This window comes from Nicotiana tabacum, chromosome 3 (genome assembly GCF_000715075.1).
Source record: "Nicotiana tabacum cultivar K326 chromosome 3, ASM71507v2, whole genome shotgun sequence".
NCBI lineage: Eukaryota > Viridiplantae > Streptophyta > Magnoliopsida > Solanales > Solanaceae > Nicotiana > Nicotiana tabacum.
In genome coordinates this window covers 89911947-89924503 of record NC_134082.1, presented here as the reverse complement: position 1 = coordinate 89924503, position 12557 = coordinate 89911947, and positions in this window count along the sequence as shown.

Here is a 12557-nt window from a genome sequence, read left to right as displayed (position 1 = left end):
AATTGTGTGGTCGGCACTAGTCAGTCTGCGGCCACACTCAGAATTACGTGGTCCACACTGTCTCTTTGTTGACTGTGTTCTACTATTGTTCTTCAAATGCTTTAATTATTTTAAACTCAACTGACCGATGTTCATTGTATTGCAGATAATGGTTCGTTCAAGAGGTAGAGGTGACATATTTAAAGGGAGAGATGAATCCTCCCGAAGCCGAGGCCGAGGCAAGAGTAACCTACCACTTGCCATACAAAGAGCAATAAACAAGAAGGCTATGGCCAACAGTGTCCCAGAATTCTTAGACACCAGTGAATATTCCCCATCTAGGGAAGCTTCAGAGGGAAACTCTGTACAAACATAGCCGAAAGCCCAATCACAACAAGTTCAAGGGAGATACCAACTCCGTGATGAATCCTCCACCTCAGCAAGTTCTTCTGAGGGTTCAGATGTTGGTAGCCAAGGTTCATAGCCCTTCTCTACACACGCTCCTCCTGCACCAATTGATTTAGATGATGATGATGATGTCCCGTATGATGGGAGGGGAGGTGATACTCGAGTGGGCGGCATTGAAAAGTTGAAGAAGAAAGAGATGTGGGAAGACATATTCATCAGCTTAATAGCCCTCAACAAGTTCAAAGTGTGGTGTCCCTAGAGATCGCTTACACTTGAGTGACAGTTCTTAATAAAGGATTTGGACATTCACAATCCAAATGTCCTTAGACAGTTCCAGGAGCGAAAGGGGCGGAAGTGGTTCACCCACAGTGTCATCAATGCAAATGAACATTTGGTCAAAGAATTTTATGCCAATGTGGCTCATATAAAGAAGGGTACCAAGCTAACAAAAGTGAGAAATCTGAAAATCCAATTCGACGCCTGATCTTTGAACACGTATGTGGTATTTGAAGAAGTAGAGGCAGTCTAATATTTGGAAAAACTTGCTATGGGTGATGCCGCTCGCCCGTGGCTAGCTGATATTTCAGCAGCTCGAGGACCACCACCCCCGTGGCTTATAGCAGGGGTTCCCATAGTTCGGGCCACCCTAAATTTTAAAGCTAATGTGTGTCAGTCCTTTGTGTGCAGCCGTATTGACCCGTGTTTGAATGAGAGTCACCTCCCACTTCCTCGAGCAGTTCTGGTGGCTTCTATTATGACTGGGTACCCAATCAATGTAGTTATCATAATGTCAACCAACGTCACATTAGCTATCCAGAAAGATGGGAGATTCTATCCTTACCCAAACTTCTTCACAGATTATTGCAACGATCAAAAGGTAGAGCCGAGGCAATATGGTACAAAGGTAAAGGCCAAGAAGCCTTTCTCATGGTACCACCTGTAGGATGCTGACAACCCAAAGTTCAAGGGTAAGGCAACTACCTCCACTATCCAGTCTAAGGAGCCAATGGTAGTAGTTACAGATTCAACTGCTAAGCCTTCCATAGATTCCATGCCTTCTACAGCAGCCGGTCCTTCCACCGGGACAACAAATATGCCACCACCTTATTCTTGTAGACCATCAGCTTCATTATAACTGCCAGCCTCATCCATTTAACCACAGACTGCGCTTCGAGTCTCCCAAACATTGGCGAGTCTCATTAAATTGATGCATGCAGCTACTTCAAAGCTTTCTAACATATCTAGTCCTATTGCAGCACAATCTTCTGCCCCAACAGCCCCTCAGGTTCCTCAATCGGTGGAGGAAACATTGTCCAAGATCCTAGAAAATCAGAAGACCATATGCAGATTCTAGTGGCACATGGGGAAGTCATTGTGAAGTTGGGCAAACAGGTAAAGAAAACGCGGAAGTCTTAAGCTTCGAAGAAGTTGGTGGATAGATTAAGAAAACAAGTTGCCAAGATTACATCTGTCGGAGATCTACTAGTGGATTTACTGATGGAGACAACACCTACAGCCCCATCAGTGCCTGAGGCATCACAGGAAGCAGCTGGTCTGTCTGAAGAGCCAAACCTTACTGCTCATACTGCTGAAAAGATGCTCCAGATGCTCAGCAATCCAGTTTTCCCTCAGCCAGGCATTGATAAGATCCAGTTGGAGGAGACCGAAGGTGTTGAGGATGCCATGCAGACTGAGACCACATAGAGAGCTCTCTTAACTCTCTATCCTTCCTTTTTCTTATTTTTTTAAGCATTGGGGATAATGCTTATTTTTATTTAGGGGGTGGCCTACTTTGATATATTTGACATTGACATTGGCCTGTAATAACTTTGATACTATTTTTCTTTTATCTTTATTTTCTCTTTGGTTACGCATATATTCCTCCTTTTTCCCTACATGTATATATTCATTTTCCCCTCGGTTTGTATATGCATTTGTTTTACTTTTCATAGTTTATTTCATAGCTTCTTTAGTTTGTCTTTCTTAGTAGTATAACTTCTTATTTACTTTAGTAGTTTCTTTTTGACTTGTTAGCTTCTTTTTCTCGTTTGAGCGAACAATAAGCCTTTGGTTTTCTTAATGTCATGGTTCTTTCCAAAGGTGAGTTTTGTGTGAACCGGATGGATCTTCCCAACGATGGATGTCGTGACAATCTTCTTAAGGGATTGAGTCCATTTTCTTTTACATTTAGGCAAAAATAGTAGTAATGAATAAAAGGGTCTCAAGCATGCTTCACCTTGTACCAACACATTTACCTACGACCTTATGGTTAAAAACAAGTTGTTGGCAGAAAATAGCTCTAGTTGTGACCTATTGACTCTTGTGTTGACTTAAGCAACCATCAAGTGGTTTAGTCGAGCCATTTGTGATTCTCAATCTTAATTAGAGTTGTTGTGGGCCCTTGATTCTGTTGTCTTTAGCAATCCAACAATATGTGAGGTGAGATATTTAGTTGCAAGTCCAAGTACCCATGCTAATAGTCTAGAACTTGCCCCAAATGTTTTCCTAGACAAAATTCTAAGTGTAGCTTGGCTTGAGAAATGATTGTAGGCTCTCCTTGATCCAATTTGAAATTTGAAATCTTCCATAGCCTACCAATGTGATATCCCTAATCAACCGATTTGAGCCTAAGCCCTTTTTCTTTCAATAACCATGTTACAAGCCTTTATTCGTTTTGTAATGACCCTCTCTTGGCACCTGATCTTTCCTTAGCATTCTTGAGAAACAATTGACTGAAAAAATAAGTTTGAGGGAGATACAAGGAGGTTGAAAGTGATATAAAGGTACAAATAAGAGGAAAGAAATGAAGAAAAAGGAGGATAAAGAAAATAATCAAAGAACAAAAAAAATGCCAAAAAGAAAGCGAATAAAGTAAAGAGTTGAAGGGATTCAAAGAAAAATAAATATGAAAGGCATGGAGTAAACAAAGAAGGAGAAAATGAGTATCATGACCAAGAAAGAGCGACTCTATGTCCCTCTAGTTCCCCCAAGAAAAAAAAGAAATTGACTCAAAGAGTCAATAAAGTATGAGCCAAAAAGAAAAAATGGAGTGCTTAAGGAAAGATGAATCTATCCCAACAAGGCTTACTTTGATCCAAAAGCCTTCATTACATCCCGAAAAAGCCCTACATGATTTCAAGTTGAGTAAGCTTACATTAATAGTGATTTACATGTGGGGCAAGCATATGGTACTAAGAGTCGTACTTCTGACATTCTTTTGAGAGAGATGAGCGAACTTTTCACAATCCTTGATTTGATTGTTACATTCCTAAGTGAGTTATGCTAACGGAGAGTAGAAGAGGATGATTTTGGGATCCACAATAACCTACATGAAAGAGTGAGCTTCCATGATGAATAAGTCAACTCTTGATGCTCTACTGTTACATTAGAACTATTGTACTCAAAAAGTCAAATCATTGCATTATTGATAACTCATACGTGTCATGGGTAATTGTTGGTCCCAATTGGTGTATGATTGGTTCACCTTAGGCCTGCTGAAATAGACCTTTTCTAGTGGAGGTGGGAATTGCCTTAATTGCTTGAGGACAAGCAAAAGCTTAAGTTTGGGGGAGTTGATAAGTAGGGACTTTGACTGCTTATTTGCTCTTTTTTACTTGCGTTTTAGCTTAAAACATTCTTAAACGTATTCCTGAGAACTAATGAAATGTCCTTTCCTGCAGGAATATTGATAAACGAGCCAAAGAAGTGAAAATCAACTAAAAGAGGAGCAAAATTGGACAAGGACCAAAACAAGGCAAAAAGGGCCATAGTGCGAACTGCACAATATTGTGTTCGGCCATAAAACTGTGAAAGAGCATTGATGGAATTTTCTCACAAAGTGCGAAGCATACACTTATTATGCAGCCACAAAAAATAAGCTTTAGAGAACTTTCATGTTGGGAGATTGAAGATGTGCGGACCACACTATTATTGTGCGTCCGTAGGATGCCAAGTGCGGTCGCACTCATAATTGTGCGGTCCACAGAAGAGGAGAATCAGAGAGCAATGTTGTTGGAAGATTGAAGATGTGCGGACCGCATTATTATTTTGCGGCCGCAGCAGGCCAAAATGTAACCGCACTCATAAATGTTCGGTCCGCATAATGAAGACCAGCTCCAGTCCGAGTTCCAGTGTGCGGCCACACTCAGAAATTTGTGGTCCACACAATTAAATGAAGTGCGGCCGTATTCCAGTTTTATGAGACCGCAGAATGCCCAATTGACCAGTCAATCTTAACATGTAAACCACACATCTAACGACCTGGCCGGTCATTTTTTGAATTAATGCCCTGATCCCCTATTTACTGCTTTTCCGGTGTTTGTTTCTACTATTTTGATTTGGCGGGATGATTCGTTTTGAGTTTCAGAGTGTTTTGGGACACTTGTTCCTAAATGAGAGTTTAAGCTTTAAAATTTGGACTGTAGTCAGAGCAGTGTGAAGACAACCTCGAAATGGAATTCCGTTGATTTCGTTAGCTCCGTTGAGTGATTTCGGGTTTAGGGACGTGTTCGGATTGTGTTTTGAAGGTCCGTAGCTTCTTTAGGCTTGAAATGCCGAAAGTTGAATTTTTTGAAGTTTTCGAATCGGTAGTGATATTTTGATATCGAAGTCAGAAACCGATTCTAAAAGTTGGAATATGTCTGTAGTATTGAATATGACTTGTGTGCAAAATTTGGGGTCAATCGGAGGAGGTTTGGTTGATTTCGGCATCGGTTGTCGAATTTGAAAGTTTCAAATTCAGTAAGTTTGGATTGGAGGGTGATTTGTGTTTTTAGCATTTTTTTGATGCAATTTGAGGGCTTGACTAAGTTCATATGGTGTTTTAGGACTTGTTGGTATGTTTGGTTGAGGTCCCGGGGGCCTCGGGTTGATTTCGGGTGGTTACGGACCTTTAGACTTAAGAGGAAAATTGCAGAAGTTGCATCAGCTCTCCAGTTCTAGTTTCCTTTTTCGCGTTCGCGAGTGGGGTCTCATGTTTGTGAAGAGGAGTTGGGGCAGGTGGAAATTTAACGCTTCACATTCGCGATATTGGTCCTGCGTTCGCGAAGCTGAGAGGTCATATGCCTACGCGTTCGCAAAAAGGTGCTCGCGTTCGCGTATGAGGTATAGAGTGGCTACCGCGTTTGCGGCAGGGTCAACGTTTTTGCGATGAAGGAATTCTGGGCTAAGCCAAGTTGTGCTTCGCGAACGCGATGAGACTTCCGCATCCGCGAAGAAGGAATTACTTGGGCAGATTGTAAAGTTTCAAAATCAAGGGTTTAGCCATTTTTATCAAAACTAGAGTTTGGGAGCTCGGATTTGAACGAGATTTTGAGGGATTTTCAGAGATATAAATTGCGTAATGATTCTACACTTGATTTTGGTTATATCCCATTAATCTAACATTAATTTTATCATTTAATTTCGGATTTGGGGTTAAAGAATTGGGAAAAATGGAATAGAGTTCTTCAACTAAGATTTCGAGTTTTGATTGGGATTTTGACATCAGATTTGAATAATTTTGGTACGAGTGAACTCGTGAGTGAATGGGGGTTCATAATCCATAACTTTTACCTGATTTCGAGAGTGGGTCCGGGGAGGATTTTTTGGACATTTTTCTATTTTCTTGCGTTAGATTCAATTTCATTAGCTAAATTAGTTGTCTGTAGTTGTATTTACGTTATCATATTAATTTGATTAGATTTGGGCCACCCGAAGTTGGATACTCGTGGCAAGAGCGTAATTTTGGTTTGATTTTGAGAAAGTTAAAGGTAAGTGGCTTGACTAACCTTGTGGGGGGGGGGGAGCTCCCCTTAGGGTTTTGGTGTTGTTGTTATATGAGTGCCGTTTACGTGAGGTGACGAGTGCGTACACGTGCTAATTGTTGGAAAACCCCATTTTTATTAAGTAAATATCTGTGTTTTTTTTTCTTGTAATTGAGCAATACTTGTATTTGAAACCTATTGTTAAGCTTAGGAAAAGCATGCCTATGTGTTCTAATTGTTTTACCCGCTTTAACTGCTTACGTGTTTCTGTGCAACATGTTTAGAGTAGAATTCTTGTTTATTCACTAATAAAACTGTAGTTTCCTTCTTGTTACTGTTGTTTCTTTACTTTGGGACTATGGGACGATATCCTAGGAGATCCCCTTGCATGTTTACTTCGGGACTATGGATCGGTATTCTGGGAGATCCCCCTGCACGTTTATACTTGGGACTACAGGACTACATCCGGGAGATTTCCTTGTACTGGATATTTACTTTGGGACTACGGATTTGCATTCCGGGAGATCCTCTGCACATTTACGTTTGGGACTATGGGACGATATCCCGGGAGATCCCCTGTTGCTATCTCGGTATAATGAGTTACATTCTTCCTGTGATTTTATTCTCTGTCAACTGTTAGTTCTTTAATTATACTGTTACATTTTTATACTGTCTTACCTTGTTTTATGTATATAACTAGTAGGGCCCTGGCATTCCCTGTCACTACTCGACCGAGGTTAGACTTGGCACTTACTAGGTCCGCCGTGGTGTACTCATGCCCTTTACTGCACATGTTTTTGTGTGCAGATCCATGTTCTTTGGCTCAGCCATATTATCAGCGTAAGGCCCCATGAATTTCCTACTCAGAACCCTGAATCTCGTGGTGCCAAGTTCGGACCTCTTTGGATTGAACAATACATTAAAAAGTCAAGAAATAATGTTTTCCAGAGAAGTGCGATTTTGCGGTCGAGAATGCGGTCGCATATCAGGTATGCGGACTGCATAGGGGGCATAGTCACCGAAAAGTGAGTCAGTGTGTTCGTCAAATTTAAGTTTAAATATGCGGTCCACGATCGCATAACCGATATGCGGACTGCATAGTCGTCGCATAATTTCCTTGGGATTTTGTAAGGAACAGTTCTGTGGTGCATTATGTGACCGCAGAACGGGTATGCAGACCGCATACCTAGACAAAATGTTCAGATTTTGGGAGCACTTTTGCGGTCCATTCTGCGGGCCGCATTTCCACTTTGCGATCGCAGACCTGACTCGGACTCTAATTTTCTAAATTTTTATAACCAAACGCCATTTTAATATATAGTCTTTGGGGCTTCATTTGGGGTCATTTTTCTACTGATTTTAGAGAGAGTTGAGAGCATTTTAGAGAGATAAGGAGGAACCCTACATTCAATCATCCAATCTTGCATCAATTTTCAAGAATCAAGAACCCAATCACAAGTTCTTCATCTAAGAGGTAAGATTCTGTATATTAGACTTTAATTTCGAGTTTGGGGTATAAGATGGGGTATTGAGGTATGATTCTTGGGTGTAATACTATTATGTATACATGCATGTACAAATTAGGTTTGTGGAAAGATTGTTGAACATAAATAAGTAAAGATTGGGTTGGAAAATTAAGGAAACCTTGTAAAAGATATTTGAAATCAAGATGCACAACTAGTATTTGATAAAATGCTCAAACGAGCTGAAACCATGAATACCTTCTTAATTTGTGTTCAATTTTGTTATGTCTCAAAGTAGATTGGGGTTGCTAGAATTTCCGGAAATGTAGTAGTAACTTATGGAAAGCTTAAACAAGGTATGTATGGCTAAAACCCCATCCACTTAGAAATTGATCTCCCATGGTGCCCGTGCAAGTGTTGTAAGTTCGAAACGTGACTGATGCAATGCTTGTTATGTTAAGTGAATTGATGCTGTGAAAATGTATGTGGTAAGTACTTCTTTATGTGTTTAATTTGCTATTCTTGTAAATGGAAGATGTGTGGAGAACATGATTTATGTGCTAAATGCCTAACTGGCATGCCAAGGTTACTTTGGAACTAACATGCCAAACTTGATGAATTTCCTTCTATGTTTATGACTTAAATTGCTTTTGTATATGCCTATGACTTTAAGTGGCAAGGTGAATGTTGGAAATGGAAATAATGTGAAACGTGAATTATGAAACGTGGAAATTGTGGCCCCAAGCGCCGGTAAACTAATACATTTGTAGCCGAAGATTGGTATGAGATGAATAATGGAAATGGTAACATCTCGGGGAGATGGCTTAGCCGACCGGGCCGTGATCGGATACCATGATATATATATACACATGGTGGTAATGTATTGATGATTGAAACTGGAAGGTGTGAATGAAATAATGGTAACATCTCAGGAAGACGGCTTAGCCGATCGGGCCGTGATCGGACTCCGCTCACAGAAGCGGTGGTAATATGGATAATGATGCAACAATGTGGGGTGCTCCAATCTAAAATTTCAAGAACCATGTAGAAATCATGTGAACCTCCTTATATTGTTGGCATGGTGCTTATTTGAAACTTCGTTACCTTTACTATTTCCTCTTCAATGGTTGTTCTTTCTAACATGATGGTGTTTAGTTATACATACTAGTACTATTCCATGGTACTAACGTCCCTTTTGCCGGGGGCGCTACATTTTTAAATGAATATAGGTGGCTCCATAGCGGATAGTGCCGATCATATGTAGCTGAGCATCCTTTTCTCAGATTTTTGGTGAGCCCCTTCCTCCTTCAAGGGGTCATGTGGTACACCTTTTGTTATAGACATCCATTTTGAGGTATAGCCGGGGCCTTGTTGCTGGAGTTTTTATCACTGTCTTTTGTATCCTCAGAGGCTCCGTGGACGTTTGTGTGGGTTATGTACGGGTATTGGATAGGTCAATGAACCATGTTGTAACCATGTACTCTTGCTTTCCTTTAAACTATAACTGCATGGAATCTTGGACACTTAACTACGATTTAATGTTGTGAGATAAAATGAACTAAAATGTTGAATGTACTATCTTTCCTTGTCTAAATAAATGAAAGCATGGTTTCCCTATTCATATTGAGTTGGATGGGTAGTGTTTTATGAGGCTTTCTCAGTTGGGTTCACTCGATTGAGCGCCCGTCGCACCTCCTGAGGTTGGGCATGACAATCAATGAGGCGAGGCGACTTTTAGAGACTTTGAGGTATATCTGCCGCGTCCGCAGACCGAGGATTCCCTCTCTATTCTACCCTCTAGAATTAGCTTTCTTGTACTTTCTTTGTTTAGACATTCTGGAGTTAGAACACTATGTAGTTATTCTACAGCTTGTGATTTCATGAGATTCTGGGTTTAGGGAGTTTGATTCAGCTCTGAGAGTATGTATTGTATATGCCGAGCGACATCTTTAAACTCTTTATTTATGCTTTTACTCGTAACTTGCTAGTTTTGTATTTCATTTCCTTTTTCTGCAATTTGTTAGGCTTACCTAGTAGTAGAGACTAGGTGTCGTCACAACAGTTCACGGAGAGAGAACTAGGGTCGTGACAAGTTGGTATCAGAGCTCTAGGTTCATAGGAGTCATGAATCACAAACCGGTTTATTAGAGTCTCGTGGATCAGTACGGAGACGTACGTACTTATCTACGAGAGGCTATGTAACTATTAGGAAAATTCCACTTCATTTGATTTCCTTGTCGTGCGAGATTTTTGATATCAAAATTCTCAACCTCTTTCTTCTATTCTCTCACAGATGGTGAGGACACATGCTACCCGATATGACTAGGCACCTACGCCCCTGCTAGAGTGCCAGAGGTCGGGGCCGGGGTAAAGACCGAGGACGCGCACATGGTGCAGCTAGAGCACCCACACGAGCTACTACAGCGGAGCCACCAACAGCTCCAACCGAAGTCCAGACACATGATACGCCTACTGCTGCTACTACTTCAGCTCTTCAGGAGACCCTTGCATAGTTCGTGAGCATGTACACCACTCTAGCTCAGGCAGGGTTGATTCCCTTTGCTGCAACCACATCCTAGGCCGGAGGAGGAGCACAGACTCCTACAGCCCGCACTCCTGAGTAGCGGGTTCAAGTTGATCATATCCAAGAGGTTATACCGGTACCACCTGTAGCCCCAGTTCAGCCCGAGGACAGGGCAGCAGCTTCAGAGGATGAGCAACGGAGGTTTGAGAGGTTCAAGAAGTACAAGCCTCCTGTATTCAGTGGTTTAGCATCAAATGATGCCTTGGGATTTCTTGAGGAGTGCTACCGTATCCTCCACACTATGTGTATATCAAGATTGAGTGGGGTTTCTTTCACTGCCATCTAGCTTCGAGGAGCAGCCTATTAGTGGTGGCGTACTTATGTCACGACCCTAAACCCAGACCCGATCATGATGGAACCTCTCGTGAAGACAAGGCTAGCTGACACACACCCAATTCATTTTAAGCAATTAAAATAATACAAATTAAGTCTTTAACATAATAATAATCCACAAGTAAAGGTGAATAATACAATTTGCGGAATAGACATAGCCCGACATTGGGGTGTCACCAGTCATGAGCATCTAATAACCAATAAAAAGGGCAGGAAGAGTCTACATAGTCTATTACAGAACTAAACAAGAGAAAATGAGATAGGGGGAGAAGCACTAGGCTACAAACGCCGAGCAATTACCTAGTGAACTCTGAAATATGCTGGGAGCTCTCAACCCTCTCAAGTAGGACCTGAAGCACCTGAATATGCACACGGGGTGCAGCGAGTAAAGTGAGCACTCCAACTCTGTGAGTAATAATAATAAATGAAGACTGAGCGATAAGAAATCACGTAAAGGCACATCAACATGCTATAAAGAAGCAGTATAAAACCAGGAAAAGAAATGAAACAGTGAAAACATATAAAGTCACCTTAGTTCAGTTTAAGCTTCTTTATAATACCTTTATAAAAGTTAAACAAGAAAATGACAGGCATCTAAAAAAGATAAACACATAAAGAACTGCCCCTCAGCCACAATACCAACAGAATCAGCCCCTCGGGCAACACATGGAACAACACCAACCTCTCAGGCTATATCTCATATCACAATGGGTACTCACGCTCAATAGGGGTGTGCAGACTCCTGGAGGGGCCCCTTACGTCCCAAGCGCAATATCAAGCCATCTCGTGGCATAATCAATAGGCTCTCAATGTTATAACAAGCCACCTCGTGGCATACAACTCAAGCCCTCGACCACAAAATCATAAATTAGTGTATCCTCACAACACGGGCCCTCGACCTTACTTAGTCAGAATCTCATAAGCCACTCGGGCAACAGTAAAACATGATGCTCAGTCCAAATTACCATTTAAAATATCATTTAATGTATTAAAAGAGAGTAAACATGGCTGATTTATGAAAAAAGTAGAATATAACATGACTGAGTACAAGTATAAAGTCAAAACAGTGAGGAAATATCAGTAAAAATCCCCTAAGGGTCCAAACAGTTGGCAGGAGGCCAAAATATGGCATTCCACCCAAAACATGATGATAGAAAATAGTTTCCAATCAAATACACGGTAAAACAGTTATTTGGGATGGACAAAGTCACAATTCCCAACGGTGCACGATGCCAAGCTCGTCATCTCGCATGTGTGTCACCTCAATATAGCACAACGATGTGTATTCCGGGGTTTCATACCCTCAGGACAACATTTAAAATCATTATTCACCTCAATCCGGTCCAAACTGTAGCCCGTGACGCCTTTGCCCCTCGAATCGGCCTCAACTCAGGTCGAATCTATCAATAATTAGAATCACGACGTCAAAATATGCTAAGGGAACAAAGCCCATGCGAAAATAATTAATTTACAACGTAAATCCAGAAATTAACCAAAACCTGACCCCCGGGCCCACGTCTCGGTTTTCGATAAAATTTATATCAATAGATTCCTTATCTCATTACGAGTTCTTACATATCAAATGTCCCAAAATCTGACCACAAATGGCCCCTCAAATCCTTAAGTCAAGGTCTCCAATACCAAGCCCTAGTTTCCCAATTTTTAACCCCTCATTTCCATAATTACAGCCCTAATCCGTGAAATAATACCATAGAAACGAGTTTTAGGTTCAACAATCTTACCTCCAAACGTTATCCCTTGATCCCCTCTTCAAAAACTCCCGAAAATTTCCAAAACAGACTTAGAAATGGTGGAATAACCAAAAAATTCGCGAAGGAAATAATTTATACCTTCTGGCCCAAACATTTCGAACCCGCGGTCCAGATACCGCTTCTACGGTCCCCATTTAATTCCTCAATTCCACATCTGCAATGCACACTCCGCACCTGCGCCATCGTAGGTGTGGTTCCTCAACTGCTTCTGTGGTTCCAGCCTACCTTGGCTCCTTCCGCTTCTCCAATTCCAAACTCACTTCTACGAGACTGC